This window comes from Rutilus rutilus, assembly GCF_951802725.1.
Source record: "Rutilus rutilus genome assembly, chromosome: 12".
NCBI classification, from domain to species: domain Eukaryota; kingdom Metazoa; phylum Chordata; class Actinopteri; order Cypriniformes; family Leuciscidae; genus Rutilus; species Rutilus rutilus.
This window is the reverse complement of record NC_140217.1, coordinates 21042442-21063000: the sequence shown is the minus strand read 5'-3', so window position 1 is coordinate 21063000 and position 20559 is coordinate 21042442. Positions and strand designations below refer to the sequence as shown.

At 40.3% G+C, this 20559-nt stretch overlaps 1 protein-coding gene and 1 long non-coding RNA gene across 2 annotated transcripts in view; one reads left to right on the top strand and one right to left on the bottom strand.

Moving 5' to 3' along the window:
- stx8 (syntaxin 8) overlaps window positions 1-20559 on the bottom strand; it is a 614579-nt gene that overhangs the window by 347531 nt on the left and 246489 nt on the right. The window lies entirely within an intron of this gene.
- Window positions 12905-14075, top strand: LOC311301785. Its single transcript, XR_014629503.1, has 4 exons — window positions 12905-13007; window positions 13090-13129; window positions 13240-13330; window positions 13990-14075. It is a non-coding gene; the product is annotated as an uncharacterized lncRNA (long non-coding RNA).

The following is a 20559-nucleotide window of genomic DNA, read 5'->3' as shown; positions in this document are numbered from 1 at the left end:
TCGAAAAAAGGTGTTTTACCACCCCTTTTTTTGGGGGCTTCAATATTCTCGAGAAAAGGAGTTTTCCCATAGCGTAAGCTACTTACGCAATACGAGAGACCTCTCGAAAGGGAACTATGAATCTAAAGTTTTATTAATTGTTCTATTTCTATGCAGGGGTAACGTAAAGTGGGGGAAAGTTGATGTGCGCATAGCCAAGACAACAAACCAACACATCCCAAACTGATCTAAATTACGTATACAACAAAATGTTAAACAAAATACGATACCTACATTTACTTCCTAACTAAAGTGAACAACAAAAGAAACAGCAAGAATATTTACAAAAATACATTTACTCAAGCAGTTAGGTTAGGGGGAAAAATAAGTCAACATTTCAGCAGAGCTAGAGCTACAGCTGTCTCTTTTATGCCCTTGCTCTTGGGTCACACCAGAAATGACCCAGATAGGAAATCAATGGGAATTGTTTTCGGGGGTACATTACAATCTATAAATCAGCCATGATGCAGAAAAAAGTACACAGCAGTGAACGAGTGACACTCCAAACATATGTGAACAGAAGTGGCTCGAACACAAAGCAAGTTTTTGCAAATGCATGAAATAAAATCAATAATTTAGGCACATTGCAGTAAAAAACAACAGCAAGGAAGGGGTTACACTGTAAAACTTCAAAAGTACAAAACACAAGGAATCTGTTTTGGTGACAGAAGAAGCTTCCAGGACCAGTACACAGAGACAACAACAGTACACTTGGACACAGACACAGACACACAGACACAGACACAGACACAGACACAGAGACACACACACACATACACACATCGAAATTAGACCAGACCCAGATTGTTTAAGCTCTGATAAAGAATTTATTTTCAATTTGTTCTATTTTTATTGAGTTTTTATGTAACAAAATGTATTTCTCTGTGTTCAGAAATTACTGTAGTAAAATTACTGTAAACTGACACTTAAAATCAAAATGTCTGAAACAAAAATATCTAAACCTTGACAAAATAGTCTTTAAGAATGCCTATTGTCAAAATATATATCCAAATCCACAACCTAATAAAAGTATGTTTTTATGTCTAAAAACAACTAATTGGCAAGCCTCATATAGAGCTAGGAATCTACACACCATGGCATTACAGATGTTTTTCTTTTTTTACTCCCACCAGATTACACTAATCTGCCTACAAAAATTGGATTTTAAAGGCCTTGTACAGCTTTTATTGAAACATTTTTGAAAAGTGTATTATTTTCAATGGGAAAAATTATCATGTTGCGTAAATATTAATTAGTAACATAGTCATTTTTTTTTACCATGAATAACACAAGTGTGACTCCAAAACGAACAATACCAGAGGGTTAATAGCATAATCCAGTCACTTATTTTTTACTCCTGTATAAATGCAAGAGTAAAAAATATAACTTTTTTTTACACGCAGCTTGCTGTAATAGTCAATTCTAAAAGACCTGGGATAGATGCTGCTTGTAATAGTTGTGAGTAGTTTTTGGAGATCTTCCCTTCCGGCCAGATGTTTTCTCTATGTCACAATCTTTCTGATTGAAACTTGTCCAACATATTAAGTGGAAAAGTATAGGTCATCATGACATACATGTTACAGAGACATACATGTTACAGTAGGCTACAGTATATGCACTGTAAGATGAAAATAAACTTTATATGTTTAAACTTTAAGTACATGTTCTTATATGCAAAAGCAGGTTACTGCTCAGTAAATGCTGCTGAAATCAATGGGGAATCAGACACAGTTTGGAATCATGTAAAATTTCTAGACCAAATTATAAAAATATGGTCTCTCCCACATAATTGTTGATCGTTACAGTTTTACCAACAAAAAAAAAAAAAAAAAAAAAAAAAAAGCACAAAATTACTGTATCTAATATCTGCGATCTTCAGGGTTAGGCCACATGTTTTCATCAACATCACATCTGATGTTATCCAAGGCGATGCACCTGGGATAAAACCGCTTGGTATGTCGGATCCACCCTTGGCAATCATGAACTGTGATGTCCCTGCAGCCAGCATCCATGGCTTCAAGGAGGGACATCTGGTCATATGGCTGATGGTCAAGTCAAGTCATCTTCATTTATATAGCGCTTTTAACAATGTAGATTGTTTCAAAGCAGCTTTACAGAGATAAACGTATAATTTAAGGTAACAGAGATTGTTTTGGCTTTATAGCGGTTCTTTAATAAAGTTATTTTCCAGCTAAAGTTAGTTTTGATTGATTCGCTTCCGTCGCAACGATCATTAGTTATTAAATTAGGGGCCGCTAAGACGACACCATTCTCTCTACACAGACTTTAAACGCGAACCTGTGAGAAATGCTGATGGCGTTCACATGCACATTAAGAATTGGTACTATAGTTCCCTTTCGTTGTCACTCCGAGTTACGTCGGATGACGACGAATGGGGTTTCGCTTAGAAAGCCTGTCATCTTCGAGTATATAAAACGAGCCAATGGCAATGAAATGCCATGGGTCTGCGGAATTTGCATAGCGTAACTCCGCCCCACCCTGGGGGTATATAAGGAAGTACGCTGGCAACATGCAGATATTTTTTCGCTTCGGAGCCAAGAGTTTTCTTCACTCCTGGACGGGACCAGCGGCAAAGAGGGCTCTGTGCTGGACGGGACCAGCGGTGAAGGCTCGGTGCTGGACGGGACCAGCGGTGAAGGCTCGGTGCTGGACGGGACCAGCAGTGAAGAAGGCTCGGTGCTGGACGGGACCAGCAGTGAAGGTTCGGTGCTGGACGGGACCAGCGGTGAAGAAGGCTCTGTGCTTGACGGGACCAGCGGTGAAGAGGGCTCAGTGCTTGACGGGACCAGCGGTGAAGAAGGCTCTGTGCTGGACGGGACCAGCGGTGAAGAAGGCTCTGTGCTGGACGGGACCAGCGGTGAAGAAGGCTCTGTGCTGGACGGGACCAGCGGTGAAGAAGGCTCTGTGCTGGACGGGACCAGCGGTGAAGAAGGCTCTGTGCTGGACGGGACCAGCGGTGAAGGCTCAGTGCTGGACGGGACCAGCGGTGAAGGCTCAGTGCTGGACGGGACCAGCGGTGAAGAAGGCTCTGTGCTGGACAGGACCAGCGACGAAGAGGGCTCTGAGCTGGACGGGACCAGCGGTGAAGGGAGCTTCAAGCTCGGAGGGATAAATGAAAACAAAAGTTCAGCGGGCATGACACTGTCAGTCTCGGGGGCAGCGGGCAAGACCATACTGCCTTGGTCTCGGCAGATCTGGCGTGAAGTGCGGGCTCGGCTGGACTGGTGCTCTGGATGAAGAGGGGTGGCGTGGCGAAGATAGCTGGTTCTGGATCGGCTGGCTCTGGATTAACTCCCACTGTGAGGGAGGAACCACAAACCCAAAGAGCTCGGTCCATAAACTCAACAAATGGTAGGTTTATATCATTGAACAGCAGTATCTGGGCGAGCAGATCATCCAACCCGCTCCAGAACTGCTGTTTTAAGAAATCTTCCCCCCAAAACACATCCTGATAGAGATGAAGGTAAAATTCCACAAATTCTTCCAAAGCACTCCCGTCTAAGGATGGCTGACGCGAAACAGTCGTTCCGAAGCTTTGCGAGATCCCGAAGCGCAGATGTTTCGAAACGCTGATCCGAAGCGTGATTCAAAACACCTATGTCACGTGACTATGGCCAAACGAAGCCTCGAAGTGTTTCACTAAGTGTTTCATCAGGTGTGGTCCGCCGAATCAGCGTTTGATTGACACGGTCGGGAACAGACCACACAGTCGCACATCTGTATAAAAGTGAAATCAACGCATCTTGACCTCGTGGGTTTTTGTGAGAGGAGTTTGATTTTGAGATAGCGGATTTTTGGTGATATAGTGACATAGTGCGATTTGATTAGTTATAGGCTATTTAGGCTTGCATTTAAATTTAACATGAATTTAAATGAAACTGGAAAGAGATAGCAGTAATCTTTCCTCATTTGTATGTCCTAGCTAAAAAAAATATTTCCGCCATCAGCGTCAATGGCCTCGTGGTCAGTGCGTCGACATGTAGCGCCTTTGCACTCGGGCGTCCCGAGTTCGAGTCCCGGCTCGTGGACCTTTCCCGCCTCGTTTTTTTGTCATCTCTCTACTGTCCTGTCACAATAAAAGGAAAATCACCAAAACAATATATATATATATATATCTTTGCATGCCAGTAACAAGTGTCCCTTGTGAGAGGATTTTTTCAAAGGCTGGAGAAATATCTGTAAAAAAAGAAGTAGTCTAAGTCCTTCCACAGCAGAGAAATTAATATTTTTGAATAAAAATCTCTAAAAAAGTGAGACATTGTGGCTTGATTTCTTTTATTAATATTCATTTTGCAAGACCAAAATAACATTATGCACAGTGAGGAGCCTATAGGTTACAATCTTCACATATTAGAAAATTATAATAATAAAAAAACAACACATTTTTTTAATGGCTCGTCAAGGTTGTTTCAGATCAACACCTGCAAGTGACCACTAGGTGTCACCGTTGAGACGGGTGTCGGATTGATTCGAAGCCTCGAAACAATATGGCACATTTGGTTCAACTGTTTCAATTGCTTCACGAGGCCTCGATCTGGCCATCACTACTCCCGTCTTGATTGAAACTAAACGTTTCCATGGTCTCTTCCTCCTTTCTTTTGGGTCGGTCAATCTGTAACGTCTCAAGGTTGAAGAAGATGAAGTTCCAGGCAAAAGATCCAAAATACTCAATATTTATTTAAACTGAAGAATATACTAAACAGTGTGCGTGCACAGACAAAAGAGTGCTGACACAAACATTGACCGACAACTGAAAGAAGAACAGGGCGAACTAAATACACAGACAGATGAACACAAGACAGGTGATGCAAATGATGATGATGATGATGAACAGGTGGGTAATGAGGGAGTGAGGTCAGGTGTGGAAACAAGAAGGATTCTGGGAACTGTAGTGAAGACAGGACGATGACAGACGGTGAATGTGACAGGTGCTTTTAGCACTGCACCACTGTATTGTTTTGAGTCATTGCTATTTTCAGCCCAAACACACATCCTTAACTGACACCACCCTTTTTTAATCATAAATATACTTAAATGGCTGTCATTCATGGAGGCATTTGAATACAGGCCTAGGTTGACTTTTCTTTTTAAACAAGACTCAAAAAAATTGCAGAAGTGAAAGCAGCACAGAAAAAAAATCAAAGTATAAAGTTACAGAAGCTTAAATTTGCTGCAAATGTACTGAATAACTAAATGTTTTAATTTTATACAAAATATATATTTTCCAAAATGATTTGGAAAATGCCAAAAAATTAAAGCCATATCTAACCAAGATCCAAATTTGAAGTTGATATCACACAAAACAATAAAAAGGCACGCCATGTGTCCTGCTAGTGGGACACAACCAGTTAACAGGCTATATTAGGCCTTACCCTTACGAAAAATACGTTTATTCAAGTGTGCTATTAGTATACTTCTTTTAAACTAAACTCAAGTATATTTGTATATTTGTTGATCGAGATATACTTAAAAGTATAATTAAGTATTCTAGGTATTCTTGGCTTGTACTTGTGTTTACTATTTTGATTGAGTAGCTTATTAAATACTTTTTTTTAAAACATAATATTACACACTGTCTTATAAACTAACATGTTCAAGTTTATATAGTAACAAGCTTTCTGGTGGAATATGGAACTGAACCTGATCTTGTAATCTTTCCCTTACGAAAAATAAGTTTATTCAAGTGTTCTATTAGTATACTTCTTTTCAACTAAAAAGAAGAAAGCATACTTTCAGTCTACATTTTATATACTTCTCAAAAATATACTTTATGTACTTCTCAGAAATATACTTAATTACACTTAAGTGTACTTGACTTTTATGAATATTTGGCCTATACTTAATCAAACTCAATCTTTTGTTCGAGATATACTTAAAAGTATAATTAAGTATTCAAAGTATACTTGGCTTGTAGTTGTGTTAACTCTTTTGATCGAGTAGCCTATTAAATATACTTTTTTTTACATAGTTTTTCATACACAGTCTTATGAAACTTACATTGTTTGAAAATATTGATATGATATGTTTCATATGTATAGATATGTTTCAAATTCTGCGTATCTGAATTTTTGTGTAGGCTAGTCCACTGGTAGTGTACATAGGAATTTACTCTAATTCTACCTTTTCCCACCATTGACTGAATTTTCCAGCGTAACCCATGAAGAGAAAACGACTGTGAAGCTTTGGGGGTGTTGGACTCGATCTACTCCATCTGTGTTTTCATCACGTTTCTGAATCTGAAGGCGTAGTCTTTGACAGAAATGAGATTTTCTCATCTTTTTCATTTAAAATGTTGCCTTTCTTTATGAAACTTACCAACATTCAAGTGTTGATAAAAAAGGATGCATGAAGCTAATAAAATGTTTTTAAAATTAAAGTACAGTTAAAAGTATTTTTCAAGTATAAAATATAACATTTGAACATAGTAGTATAGGCCTACTGCAAGTGCAAAAATTATATATAAATAATAAACTATAAGTATAATGTTAAGTTCACTTAAAGAAAACAAACTTGTAGTATAAAACTACTAAACTAGTAGTTTACTGAGAGTACACTAAAAGAAAACTTGCAAGTATACTTGCTGTATAAAACTACTAAACTAGTAGTTTACTGAGAGTATACTTCAAAGTTGCTACAAGTATTAAAATAGTAAACTACTAGTATACCCATAAGTTCACTTGCAGTACAAATGAGAAACGTAATTATGAACTAGTTGTGCACTTAAAGTTTACTACTGTTACACTTATAGTACACTTAAACATATACTTTTATATACTAAAAGTGGGCCAATTTAGTCCCAAGCGGTATTAAAATAGTACACTTACAAGTTTACTACTAGTACATATTGACATTAGTATACTTACTTCATAATGCATACTTAAAAATGTACGTGAACATTACTTAAGTATACTTCATAAAATGAACTTGAAGTATACTTCTTTTTCGTAAGGGTATTTACAAAAGCAAACATTAAAATTGCATTCAACACAATTCTTTTTTTTTTGTGCCAAATTTGTATAATTCTCAAACAAGAGAGAGCTTGTCCAAATGAAGATATCAGTGGTATGTCCATGATTCATTCTTTATTAATTCTTGCTTTTCCTTTCATGAAGAGTAAAAAATTATAATAATTTTATAATCTCTTTCTGTTTCAGTTTTATGTATTCACAAAAAAACACAAATGCCAATTGTTCAGTGCTACTTTTATTTTCAAAATGAGTCTGACTGAAACTCTCTCAATCAAAGCTAAGTATAAAGATCCCATTACAAGCTCATGATCCCATTACAAGCTCAACAGACCATGCTGCATACCATCCACATCATCCACAGACTTGTCTAATCAGAAAAATATTTAGGCACTTAATTCAATCATCAACAAAGACATAAATTGCTCAACATTTTCAAAAATAAATTCTATTTACTTTAGTGTGGCACAATTTATATGCATCATCCTAATATGTGTAAAATGGTGTTATAGTTACAATCAAATAACTTTCTGTCCATCAAATAACAAAGCTTAGTTTCTGCCACTCTTCACTTTCGGATGCAGAAGGAGAAAAACTGTCATCCTTTTCTTCTTCCTCGTCTGATCCCCCAAAGGAGACGAGACCGGCCGCTTGCTGAGAGGGGCGCTGGTCCGCCTTTGTGAACAGGACCGGCGAGGGGGTTTCTTTGGGTGAGATTGAGGCACGCGAGGACTGGGCCGGCGTGGGCTCGCTCGCATTTGTCCACTCTGGCATCCTCTGAGCAAGGCGCTGCTTCTTGCGCGGTCCGAGCATAGGAAAAGAAAGAGAGTGGGGGGGCGGGGGTGGCGACGGCGAAGCTGGCCAGTCGAGCCCGTACGGTGGAGAGCACCATCTCATCGCACTCCGGGCAACCGCCCTTAGAGAGTGCAGCTTCAGGCCCAGACAGGGAGGCCCAGACAGGGAGCGCACAGGATGTGATGATCTCCACCGAAGAGAGGGCCTCTGCACCCCTCTGGTGTCTCGAGGCATTTGAAACAACGCCTTAAGAAAATTGCTCTTTTAGAAAATGAGTCGCAGCGGCAAACACACTAGCTTATAAAGGATATATGCGCACCGGATGGCAAAGCAGAACAGCGGGCTGAAGGCGGCGTCCAGTCGAGACCAGGAAGCCATCGTCCTCAGAACTGCTTAGCAGGTGGCTTGTTCCGCTAAAGGCTTTTCGACGGCGGTGAAGAAGGCTTCTCAAACTGGAGGTCAGCGAAGTGGAAATTTGCTGAAGGAGATTAAATCTGATTCTATGGCAAAAATGGGGGCTTATATAGCTATAAGCCATGCCCATTCTGGCGGGCTTTGACGCGCCTGGGCGCCAAACAACCAGATTGGTTCACGCGTCTTAGCCGCCTCGCCTCGGTTCGTGCAGTTGCCGCAGCACAGCCAATGAGCACGCTGTCTACTGTGCAGCTGCACTGCGTTTTGAACGAGTGGTTGAATGTGATTTCACTTTTTTAACTTTAGCTAGTGTGTAATGTTGCTGTTTGAGCATAAACAACATCTGCAAAGTTACAACGCTCAAAGTTCAACACAAAGGGAGATATTTGCTTTTAAAGAAATCAATTTCTAAGGACTACAGCAAACGGCCGGTAGGGACTACAAGACATTCCTCCAGGGTTAGTGACATCACTAACCCCAACATTTACATAAACTCCTCCTCTGGGAACACAATAAATAAAGGGGACGAGGCCATTTTATGTTGCTTTGGAGAAGAGTTGTTGTGGTAGTAGAGTGTCGTTGCCGCCATGCCGTTGAAACGCTGTTATTTTCACCCAGATTGCAGGTCCCCTTTGTTAGGGAGCAATGGTTACAATTTATTTTTAACTCGGTCCCTCATAATTATAATCCAAATGTCGCTCTCTGTGCTGCACATTTTCCGGAGGAAAGCTTTCTCAATCTACGCGAGTTCAATGCAGGATTTGCACAACGGCTTGTCCTGAAAGATGGAGCAGTTCCAGCTTTAAAAACAGAAGCTGTTGTTTACGAGCCACAACCTGTAAGCTGTAAGTATGATTTTTTCGTTGATGTGTTTTCCCTTTAATAGTTCGTATTGTTAATTGTACGTTGTAGCAAGAAAGTAAATGAAGGACAACGCTGTTTGGCTCCACAAACCAGTTTGTTAAATGCTAATTCATAGAACCCGGAAATAATCCGACCGTTTTTATAAGGAGGGACAGAGCAGTGTAGAATAATGGTTAAATACACTCACCTTAAGGATTATTAGGAACACCTGTTCAATTTCTCATTAATGCAATTTATCTAATCAACCAATCACATGGCAGTTGCTTCAATGCATTTAGGGGTGTGGTCCTGGTCAAGACACTCTCCTGAACTCCAAACTGAATGTCAGAATGGGAAAGAAAGGTGATTTAAGCAATTTTGAGCGTGGCATGGTTGTTGGTGCCAGACGGGCCGGTCTGAGTATTTCACAATCTGCTCAGTTACTGGGATTTTTCACGCACAACCATTTTTAGGGTTTACAAAGAATGGTGTGAAAAGGGAAAAACATCCAGTATGCGGCAGTCCTGTGGGCGAAAATGCCTTGTTGATGCTAGAGGTCAGAGGAGAATGGGCCGACTGATTCAAGCTGATAGAAGAGCAACTTTGACTGAAATAACCACACTCAAAAAAGTCAACTAGCCACTTGCTTGATTTGCATGATACAAATATGTCTGATTAATAAGAATATAACGAGTTTACTTCTGTTAAATGATTCATTCTTGTTACTTGTAACTAAATTAAGAAATAATTAAATGAATTAGATCAGCACTTGTTGATTCAACGAGACTGAAGCGCTTCATATCAACAATTATCTCTGGTGAGTCACTGCGCATGCTCAGCACTACGGCGGGAAGTTCGGGCACACGCGAGTCCAGAGACGGCTATAATATAAGTGGAGTTTTGTGAGGGGTCTAATTGTTCTGCATCCTTGATATTGAGGGTAAGTACTTGATATGTACCTGTTTGTAATTAATACTGTGGGATTATAGATTAAAAATAAGTTATTAGACACTGTGGCGATGTTTCTGCAGGTTTATTTTCCTATACTTGAAGCATAGGCTATGTTGGGTTCAATCATGTGTCTTCGTCGATACGAGTTTCACCTTAACGTTAATATATGCGCTACAATTTGGTGCATTTCTGTCACAATTCAATGTTAGCTACGCGCCTTACTATTTACTACATAACCCACGTTAAACCTGAACTCTACCTCAACCATGGGAGGGTAAAACAGGAGATAAAGTGAATGCAGAGTCGAACACACCATGCACTCGTTTTTTTCTGTTTGTAAGTTAGTGTGACGTTAGCTGGTTTATGCCTAATGTGGCATTTTTACGACATACCCGGGGTATATGTACGTAATCTATCGGTTACATCAGAAACAACAGAAGTTAATGTTGAATGATCAATGTGCACTTCTCATCTCTCCTTTCATGTTAACGTTTAGAGCTTTATTTATTTCTCTTTTGAGATTTTGCTGAGAGTGTGCCAACGGAGGGACTGTTGTTGTTATTATCTAAATTAACTAATATTGGCCTGGCCCTTCATGTGTATATCACAAAAAATATTACTTTAAACGTTCTGTAACTAGACATTTCTGTCTTTTCAAACATAGTTCCAAAATGCCACATGCTACCCAGTTTATTGAATACAGTATGCAAAAATTGTCAAGTAAAATCTATGATGCAGTCGACCATACATTTGAAATGTCCTAACAAAAGGAATAGTTTATAATTAACCCTTTGATGCGCAAGCTATGGAAACCCCTTCTAATGCACAACATGGGTCTAAAAAGACCCGTATTCATTTCCTATGTTATTTCATGCATTGCTGGACTTTTTTTTTTTTTTTTTATCTTTTGAGATCAATTTATTTAAGCATTTAATATTCCATGATCTATAAATTCCATGATTTATAAATATAAAAAATTTATTGTTTTCAATTACCAAAAATTATTATTTTAATATTTTCTAGGTTTTGTGTTACTCTATCAAATTTACTTATCAAGCATGATAAAACAAAAGAATAAAGACAACATTTTGTCAAATTAATCATTTTAGCAGTCATTTAGACAACACAATTAACACTTGAAATATTCATTTGCCACTTTCTCTAACATAGCAATCACCAAAGGTGTAAAGTCCAGGTTCAGAAAGTAAAAGTCCTCCTCAGTATTTTGTTCCAATCACCTGAATTAGCCTAACTGCACCACCTAATTAGCAGATTTTCAGCCAGTAGGTAGAACTAATTAGTGAAATCAGCTGTCTGAGGTCATGGGTGGAATAAACATATGGCAGGACTTTTACTTTCTGACCCCTGGACTATACACCTCTGGCATTCACATATCACAGATAACTGATAACAATAAAATTGAACTGTGTAACTGTATTGAATTGTGGTGAATGTGATCAAATAAAAGAAAATACAACAAACAAAATAAAATCACTGGTACAGCGGCATCTCAAATTGCCATCTTAGTGCTTACATGCCTCACAAATGACAAATGACACCTAAACTCTTAAAACATTGAATCATTTCAGCATATGAAGGATTATGAACTGTTAGGCCTTCTACATGTAAATAAGCTTTAAAATACAATCTTTTTTTTAGTGTAGCTAACATTAGCTAGCTAGAATATGTCACCAGCTAGCTAGCTAATAGTATTGGACATGTTTCTCCTTCTCACAAGTCATTTCTCACTAGGATTACAAGGTCAAGGTAACCATAGCCTAATATTCAAATATGTCCATCTTTTACAAAATATAAAATATTTTCTGTGGTTAAAATAAAATAAGACTTGCATCAAATATACAAAAGCAGCCGTGTTGAGTTGTGAAATGTGTGGCAGGTGAATAGTATTCTGCAGTAAATGTTCCTACTTGCAAAAATTTGCAAATATCAAAGGTTTCTATATGGGTCATTTTTGACCCATGTATGTAAAATTGATGTAGAAATAAAAAAAAACTGTGTTTGTTTATAAAGTAAGATAGGAAACATTAACATAATGATTTGTGGAAATCAAAAACAAGATATTTAATGAATACCTGGAATAAGAAAAAAAAAAAAAACATATCTTTTAAAGATTCAGCAAAGAAACACTCAGCCATCACTGAAATAACATAGGAAATGAATACGGGTCTTTTTAGACCCATGTATGTAAAAAAAAATGTAGAAATACAAAAACTGTGTTTGTTTATAAAGTAAGAAAGGAAACATAAACATAATGATTTGTGGAAATCAAAAACAAGATATTTAATGAATACCTGGAATAACAAATGATAAAATACATATATTTTAAAGATTCAGCAAAGAAACACTCAGCCATCACTGAAATAACATAGGAAATGAATACGGGTCTTTTTGGACCCATGTTGCGCATTAGAAGGGTTGCGATACAAAAACGATTTTTATTCGAAAAGAAAGAAATGAAAAATTTAAATTAGGATTTTTAATGATCTAAAACAAGTTAATTGAGGAATACCTGGAATACTGAATGATGAAATTAATTTCTTGCAAAGATATAGAAAATGAAAACTCAGTCGGGTCTTTTTAGACCCATGTTGTGCATCAAAGGGTTAAAGTCATGATGGAATAGGTTTGCATGGTTTTATTCAGGGAATATGGTTATTAATATAAGTAAAACACTTGATATTTAGTAACAACAGCCAGTAGTGGTATTTTCTTTGGCCCAGTTTTTAAAGTCAGTCTTTGAAATTAGGAGAATACTGCTTGTGTTATGTGTTTTTCTGTTTTCTGGCCTTAGCATACATTAGGGTAAATAAGTTGCAGTTTTGCAGATTAACTTTTAGACACTTTTTTTTTTCACAGTGAAAATGTTCCTTTTCTTCATACAAAAAAGAAATGCATCACAATATAAAGCTGGCGGCTGGCCCCTTGCTCTTCTGGTGTGAACCTCACCTTTTTTACATGGTAAGTAGTTTTTCTTAACACTCACAGTAATGTACAACTAACTATCCTTGATTACTGAACTTTCCTTTTCTTTCTCTTTCAGGGACATGTATGTGGCAGTGTGTTGCAAAGGAGAGTTGTAGGTACAAGTTACTTAAGCATTATAAACTATACCATTGTTTTGTAAGCGGCAATCATTATGTTTGTGTATATTTAAATTTAAGTTTGAGTTAATCTTGTCCCCACCCCACAGGATGACACTGCATACCCGAAGAGCCTGTGTCATCAAGTCTCTGTGCACCTACTTGAAAGAAGACCCTGAAAAACTAGTGAAGGCATATATGGTGAGTTGATGAGAAAATACAGCTTCAAAAGCCCATTGAATCTGTACTTGGGCCGTGTTTTTCCCTATTTGCTACAACAAACATGTGACATAAGAGAACACATAACTTTGTCAAATATCTGAGCTGGACAAATTGTTAATTTATAGGAAACTGAGGGCACACCATGACAAAGTTCTTATGTGAATTGGTTGATGCACTAAGTCAATTTTTTTTTTTTAAATTCGTATCGGTTGAGCTCTCTTGGGGCTTAATTTACATAAAAAAGAAATGACATCAGAAACTGTACATGCATGCTTTTGTTTTATTGCAGTGCATTATATTCTAAGATGGTTCTAATGTTTTAGCCACCTCATTCATTTTAAATATGGTGGCCAAATAAATTATAACAATCTTATAATATAATGCACTGCAATGACAGCCCAGCACCCACTGTGACCTCAATAATAAACATAGTAGAATTATCACCTTTCTGACAGTTTCAACTTAAAACCTGAGAAATTATAACCTTGTAAATGTAGAATAAATTTTCCTGTATCGGATTGACGTTTACTTAACATGTGTACCTAATAAAGCGGCCAGTGAGTGTATAATGTGCAATTCTTGTGATCAATATTTGAGCTAATTTTTGTTTGTGATCTTTCATGTATTTCGTCCCACAGGATTCAGACATTGAGTCACAAAGTACCTTGGAGCAAACTGTGGGGGAGCGCTGTCTGACAATTACCCAGCAGACATTGGTGTCATAACTGAAGATGTGGAAGTCCTCAGTGAAATGAGTAGCATTGCACAGGCTTGTGCTCTGTTATTTGGACTGATATACTGTTTGAACCTGAGCTCAAATAAAATAAAATACATTTTTTTAATTGTTTGCATGTTTTCTGTACTTTTTTTTATAGATTACTGAAGTTTTGGTAATGTCATGCTTAAGGCTGATTTATACTTCTGCGTCGGACCTACGCCGGAGTCTCTACGCTATAGACTACGCGTTGGTTTTCATTTATACTTCTGCGTCGTTGTCCACGTTGACGTGCAATTACACATGCAGAGGGAGCATGTGAAACCCCAGGGAGCGATCCTAGCAGACCAATCACAGCGCATGCATCCGCGTAGAGTTGACGCGTTGTTACATTTTTGGAGAGGTGCACGTCAGGGTACGCCGAAGGGTACACGCGCTACACACAGCCTACGACGTAGCTACGGCGTGAGTTCGACACAGAAGTATAAATTGGGCTTTAGTGCCGTCATCTAAAACAAATCTAATTGAAACAAAAAGATAGATATTCATTAAACTACCAAAACCATACATGAACAAGACATTAACTAGTTGATGTAACAAGGCAGAATTTTGTTGAATGGAAGTGCTTTGAGTGAATGAGAATAAATTTGATTAGTCTAACACAATACAAACATTTTGATTCAATTAGTTGTAGAGAAGTTGCATTGACATATTAAAATCATGTTTAATCTACAAATCAATATTGTGTTCAAATAAAATATTCAAAGCTTTCCAAGTTTACTTGATTTGATTAGATGCATAATGGGTGCTACGATTAAATCATGTTCATTCAACAATTTATTTTTTTGAGTGCACTCGTTACAACCGAGGTATGCAGCAAAGCATTTGTGAAGCCACAACACGCACAACCTTGAGGCGGATGGGCTACAACAGCAGAAGACCCCACCGGGTACCACTCATCTCCACTACAAATAGGAAAAAGAGGCTACAATTTGCACAAGCTCACCAAAATTGGACAGTTGAAGACTGGAAAAATGTTGCCTGGTCTGATGAGTCTCGATTTCTGTTGAGACATTCAGATGGTAGAGTCAGAATTTGGCGTAAACAGATTGAGAACATGGATCCATCATGCCTTGTTACCACTGTGCAGGCTGGTGGTGGTGGTGTAATGGTATGGGGGATTTTTTCTTGGCACACTTTAGGCCCCTTAGTGCCAATTGGGCATCGTTTAAATGCCACGGCCTACCTGAGCATTGTTTCTGACCATGTCCATCCCTTTATGACCACCATGTACCCATCCTCTGATGGCTACTTCCAGCAGGATAATGCACCATGTCACAAAGCTCAAATCATTTCAAATTGGTTTCTTGAACATGACAATGAGTTCACTGTACTAAAATGGCCCCCACAGTCACCAGATCTCAACCCAATAGAGCATCTTTGGGATGTGGTGGAACGGGAGCTTCGTGCCCTGGATGTGCATCCCACAAATCTCCATCAGCTGCAAGATGCTATCCTATCAATATGGGCCAACATTTCTAAAGAATGCTTTCAGCACCTTGTTGAATCAATGCCACGTAGAATTAAGGCAGTTCTGAAGGCGAAAGGGGGTCAAACACAGTATTAGTATGGTGTTCCTAATAAATGATGTTTTATTAACAAGGTTCGGGAGGAGCACGTTCAGATAATTAACACAAGTGGAAAGCACTCAGCAATCAATGGTGAGAGGTATAAATACTCAGCAGTCTCACCTCATTCCATTGACAGTTTTTGCAGCATCCCTCCACCACCCCTTCTCCACACTTCTAGTACTAAACACTTACATACGGGGGGAGTACTCTGGGTTCGGGCTGAACTCCGAGCTCGGAGCCCTCCCTCCGGACAGCACGCCATATACGCATTAAACTTACCCATTCAAATTATATGTAAGTGTGAACTCGTGAATCCTTTAGGTGAGTGTATGTGAAAAATAATGTGAATTTTTAAAAATGAAGCATGAACACATGTTACAGTGCACCACACAAACACAATCAAGCCTTCGAAAAAAGGTGTTTTACCACCCCTTTTTTGGGGGGCTTCAATATTCTCGAGAAAAGGAGTTTTCCCATTGCGTAAGCTACTTACGCAATACGAGAGACCTCTCGAAAGGGAACTATGAATCTAAAGTTTTATTAATTGTTCTATTTCTATGCAGGGGTACCGTAAAGTGGGGGAAAGTTGATGTGCGCATAGCCAAGACAACAAACCAACACATCCCAAACTGATCTAAATTACGTATACAACAAAATGTTAAACAAAATACGATACCTACATTTACTTCCTAACTAAAGTGAACAACAAAAGAAACAGCAAGAATATTTACAAAAATACATTTACTCAAGCAGTTAGGTTAGGGGGAAAAATAAGTCAACATTTCAGCAGAGCTAGAGCTACAAGTTTTTGCAAATGCATGAAATAAAATCAATAATTTAGGCACATTGCAGTAAAAAACAATAGCAAGGAAGGGGTTACACTGTAAAACTTCAAAAGTACAAAACAGAATTAGAACCAGAAAGAGCTTTATTGCTAAGTATGTTTGCACACACAAGGAATCTGTTTTGGTGACAGAAAAAGCTTCCAGGACCAGTACACAGAGACAACAACAGTACACTTGGACACAGACACAGACACAGACACAGACACAGACACACACACACAGACACAGACACAGACACAGAGACACACACACACACATACACACACACACACACACACACACACACACACACACACACACACACACATCGAAATTAGACCAGACCCAGATTGTTTAAGCTCTGATAAAGAATTCATTTTCAATTTGTTCTATTTTTATTGAGTTTTTATGTAACAAAATGTATTTCTCTGTGTTCAGAAATGACTGTAGTAAAATTACTGTAAACTGACACTTAAAATCAAAATCTGAAACAAAAATATCTAAAACTTGACAAAATAGTCTTTAAGAATGCCTATTGTCAAAATATATATCCAAATCCACAACCTAATAAAAGTATGTTTTTATGTCTAAAAACAACTAATTGGCAAGCCTCATATAGAGCTAGGAATCTACACACCATGGCATTACAGATGTTTTTCTTTTTTTACTCCCACCAGATTACACTAATCTGCCTACAAAAATTGGATTTTAAAGGCCTTGTACAGCTTTTATTGAAACATTTTGGAAAAGTGTATTATTTGCAATGGGAAAAATTATCATGTTGCGTAAATATTAATTAGTAACATAGTCATTTTTTTTACCATGAATAACACAAGTGTGACTCCAAAACGAACAATACCAGAGGGTTAATAGCATAATCCAGTCACTTATTTTTTACTCCTGTATAAATGCAGGAGTAAAAAATATAACTTTTTTTACACGCAGCTTGCTGTAATAGTCAATTCTAAAAGACCTGGGATAGATGCTGCTTGTAATAGTTGTGAGTAGTTTTTGGAGATCTTCCCTTCCGGCCAGATGTTTTCTCTATGTCACAATCTTTCTGATTGAAACTTGTCCAACATATTAAGTGGAAAAGTATAGGTCATCCTGACATACATGTTACAGAGATGTGTAGGCTACAGTATATGCACTGTAAGATGAAAATAAACTTTATATGTTTAAACTTTAAGTACATGTTCTTATATGCAAAAGCAGGTTACTGCTCAGTAAATGCTGCTGAAATCAATGGGGAATCAGACACAGTTTGGAATCATGTAAAATTTCTAGACCAAATTATAAAAATATGGTCACTCCCACATAATTGTTGATCGTTACAGTAAAAAAAAAAAAAGCACAAAATTACTGTATCTAATATCTGCGATCTTCAGGGTTAGGCCACATGTTTTCATCAACATCACATCTGATGTTATCCAAGGCGATGCACCTGGGATAAAACCGCTTGGTATGTCGGATCCACCCTTGGCAATCATGAACTGTGATGTCCCTGCAGCCAGCATCCATGGCTTCAAGGAGGGACATCTGGTCATATGGCTGATGGTCAAGTCAAGTCATCTTCATTTATATAGCGCTTTTAACAATGTAGATTGTTTCAAAGCAGCTTTACAGAGATAAACGTATAATTTAAGGTAACAGAGACTGTTTTGGCTTTATAGCGGTTCTTTAATAAAGTTATTTTCCAGCTAAAGTTAGTTTTGATTGATTCGCTTCCTTCGCAACGATCATTAGTTATTAAATTAGGGGCCGCTAAGACGACACCATTCTCTCTACACAGACTTTAAATGCGAACCTGTGAGAAATGCTGATGGCGTTCACATGCACATTAAGAATTGGTACTATAGTTCCCTTTCGTTGTCACTCCGAGTTACGTCGGATGACGACGAATGGGGTTTCGCTTAGAAAGCCTGTCATCTTCGAGTATATAAAACGAGCCAATGGCAATGAAATGCCATGGGTCTGCGGAATTTGCATAGCGTAACTCCGCCCCACCCTGGGGGTATATAAGGAAGTACGCTGGCAACATGCAGATATGTTTTCGCTTCGGAGCCAAGAGTTTTCTTCACTCCTACAAGCCATTCTGTATCATCTTCACTCTACGAGACGAGCGGCTCTTCAGTGTGTTGGTGTGACGGCGTGTTCCAGCGAGATAGCATTGCCTGCTGCTGATCTGTGCAGTGATCTGCCGACAGTGGTAGTGTTTCTCCCTGGGCGCTTCAGCACTCTGCTGAGCTTTTCCTCTCTCTAAAAGAGCTGCACGCGGCACGTCTTTTTCAAGATGGCTCACCCGTGTATTTACTGGATGTGGGCGCGTGATTCATCTGTCTAACGGTCACGAGCGCTGTTTCGCGTGTTGGGCTTATTCACGCTCGGCAGCGCTCGCGGATGAGTCATGTTTTATTTGCGGGAGCGTGACCATCGCAATGTTTATAGATCGAGACTCAATGATCTCCGTGTGGGTAGAGTCCCCTCTGCCACACCCCAATCTATCTCTTCCTCGAGAGGGGATACTTTGGCTGGTGGCCAGGGTGATCTGAGGGTTACAGTGTGGCATAATACCGACGAGCATTCCTCGGGCCACGCCCCCCTCTACATCGCAAACCGTGGGGCTTCCGTGTGTGCCTGGTTCCTCTCGGGGGAACCAGTGTTTTCATTCGGGGCTCCAGCAGGTGGTGTCATGTCACTCACAGCATCACAAGGCGGGCTTGATTCCTCTGGAAATGAGGATTCGACTGCGTTGCCTCCCTCTGGAGTGTCAGCGTTAGTCGGGTCAGATCCAGAGCTGATGGCCATACTTTCCCGGGCAGCTGAAAGCATCGGTTGGAGTGGCGTCACCCTCCCCCCGAGCGCTGTAGGCTTACGATTGGTTCCTGGGCGCGTGTTGCTCTCAGCACTCGCTCCCAGTGCCTTTCTCCCGGACGTGCATCAGGATGCCTCCGGCTCGCGAGAGTCCCGTGACTTATCGCGCCCCGCAGGCGTCCTCCGCCTTCGCTGCACTCGATCGCGTGGCGATCACGGGCTGTATGTTCTCTGTCACTATCGTGGCACAGGCATGCAGTGCTTCGCCTTCGAGGCAGTGCTAACGCAGAAACTCGACCACGCCCCCACGCAGGGACGCTATGCCTCCCATGTCTGGGCTGGTCGATCCGCCACGCACACTACTGACCTCGCTCTACGGGCGACATCGGTACCTGCGTGATCCCGGGGCCAGGTGATGTCCACAGCTGTGGTCCAGGAATGGGCTCAGCCAGGTTGATGTGAGGGGGTCTGAGAATTCATTTTCTCAGCTCCCCCATGTCCCAGGCTGGGCTCCTCGGCGGTGTGGTTGAGGACTGTACCCTACAGTCTTTGACCCCCCCCAGAAGCAGACTGAGGCCTTCTGCACCGACGGTCATCCGCCCGTGCAGTCTCCTTAGTCTGCTTCCCGCCGAGGCCGCCTCCCTGCGGCCCCTCCCCTCGAGCCTTCACTGGCCCCGGGCAGGAGAGGGTTGCAGGAGGGCGGCACCGCCGTCTCTGCCCCTTAGCCGGCCAAACACCAGGCTAAGCAGCATTCTTGAGACGGGTGGCTTGCTCGGTGGTGTGGTTGAGGACTGTGCCCAACAGTCTTCGACCCTCCCCTGAAGTGGACTGAGGCCTTCTGCAACCAATGGTCATCCTCCCGTGCGGTCTCCTTAGTCTACTTCCCGCCGAGGCTGCCTCCCTGCGGCTCCTCCCCTCGAGCCTTTGCCAGCCCCGGGCTGGAGGGGGATGCAGGAGGGCGGCACTGCCCGTCTCCGCCCCTTAGCTGGCCAAACACCAGGCTAAGCAGCACTTTCGAGACGGGCAGCTTGGAGTTAGGGCTCAGTTCTTCTCAGGAGTTGGTAGCAGGGCCACTCCGTCCCCCGGTGGAGGGCCGGGGGAGAATCTCTTGTTTCAAGAACTGATGCCCCTTCCTCCGAGCCCCAAGAGGCTGTGGATGACAGTGCGCGCCGCTCACGAGCCTCGCCACTCTCGAGCCTCGCCACTCTCGAGCCTCGCCACTCT